At 44.6% G+C, this 1774-nt stretch overlaps 1 pseudogene; it reads right to left on the reverse strand.

Annotated features, from left to right (window-relative positions):
- Nucleotides 1–248: 248 nt before the first annotated feature.
- On the reverse strand, nucleotides 249–1153 carry LOC118974409 (L-lactate dehydrogenase A-like 6B; annotated as a pseudogene).
- Between the last annotated feature and the right edge of the window lie 621 nt (nucleotides 1154–1774).

Genomic DNA, 1774 nt, shown 5'->3' on the forward strand with positions numbered 1-1774 from the left:
TGTTGAAGGAAAAAATAACTCAATGCTAAATAAAACAGCTGAGAAGCCAGCTAAACAGGGGAGCCTACCCCTTCTTGTTTCCAAATTTTAGGAATCTAAGTTCATTAAAAATTTTGACATATACAACCCATAACCACTTTCCCTTCTCCAATAACTTCAGAATGGTAGTTTTAACAGCTTTAAAACTTGACAGCCCTCTGAATCTGCCAAAACGTTTCTGTGCACTTCCGAAGGGATCGGCATGGTCTTTACAAGGTAGTAACGTTCTCTCCTAGGATATAAGGAACCCTGAGGGATACTTCATTTATTCCAGAGAGACCCTTAATGATGATGGAAACTGGATGCACTCTCCTAAAACTCTGCAAAATACTTTCCATTGAATCAGCCAGAGAAAGGCCAACGGCCCAAAAGTATAACTTTTCGCTCTAATGATCTCATAGGTGCTGGCAATCACATCTTTGTGGACACTTTCCCGCTGCTCGGGATCTTTATCAGTTCCTATGTCTGAATTCAGACCCTTCAGAAAGACTCCACGAAGGAACATGAGCATCTCCGCGCTTTATAAGGATTCACCCACAACAGGTTTCAGACTGAGGTACCAAGCTTTTGCCCAATCAAGAAAGGAAAAGCAGTGTCCAGATTACAACCACCTCCAATGACATGTTTTGGGGGGAACTTCACTTAATTTTCAGGCTATATAAGTTAAAATATACATGGGATTAAAAACAACAATCATCTTGCACTGAGGACTGTATTGAATATTATTAGAAATTATGGATTTAAATACGACTACATTTCATCAGACTAAATTAATGTGGGTGTGTCTCCCTTTTCCTGGTATACACCTGCTGTGATAATCATGAGGATGGAGTTTGCAGTGAGAGGTATTCTCTGCTGGCAATGACATTTGGCAGTTTCATCCAAGACCTGCCATGTGGAAGATCCATCATTTGGCCCCTCAGTTTGCCGGATTCCATAGTGTCCAGCAAGCTAAGCTCATGCCTTGAAGCAAGCCTTGAAGCGGGATGCTGATGGCACAGGCCATGCCAACTCATCCAGTTGCTATGATGGAGATCTTATTGTGACGAATAGCTTCCTCTGAAGTGAAATTCTTCATAAGCTCATGCCATCCTGGACAGTTGCCAGTTGCCATCCTGGACACAGGACTAATGGGCCAAGGGCCCCTAAGTGGGATGCAGGCTGGCTGGTGGGGACACAGTGCCAACCCTAGACTCAGAAAATTTGCTCTCCCAGTGCCCACCCTTCGGCTGGCCCACAGGACTCCCACAGGCCAGCTCATGGCCATTCACTCAAAAGCTGGTGGAAGAGAATGCAGGAATGCAGCAGACAGGGTTTGAAGTACAAAAGAAGGGAGCTTGTGATGCTTGGCCACCTCCTCAGCCTGCTACTGCTTCTGGGCAAGGCTGTAAGCCAATGGACAGCCAGACCCTAAGCGTGGTACTGAGGCTGTGCAAAGCAGGCCCAGCTTGTAAGGTCTCACAGCAGCCTCTATAAAATACAGGGGTACTCGGCATTCATGGTGAATTTGTTCTGGAACTCCTGATAAGCACCGAAAACAATGAGTACCGAGTGATGAAGCATTTTCTCTTTCAGGGTTGTGTCATGACTCATACAAGTTCTAGCGAGTGCTGAGTGCCGAAACATTTTTTTTTCCCATCAAAATGTGACAAGTACCAGGTTTGGTGAGGTCTGATGATTACAAGTACCAAAGCATGAGTGTACTTCTTTAAAAAATGTATTCTTTCCATCACCA

This window comes from Sturnira hondurensis, unplaced genomic scaffold (genome assembly GCF_014824575.4).
Source record: "Sturnira hondurensis isolate 20B ecotype Veracruz unplaced genomic scaffold, ASM1482457v3 Scaffold0019428, whole genome shotgun sequence".
Classification (NCBI taxonomy): Eukaryota; Metazoa; Chordata; class Mammalia; order Chiroptera; family Phyllostomidae; genus Sturnira; species Sturnira hondurensis.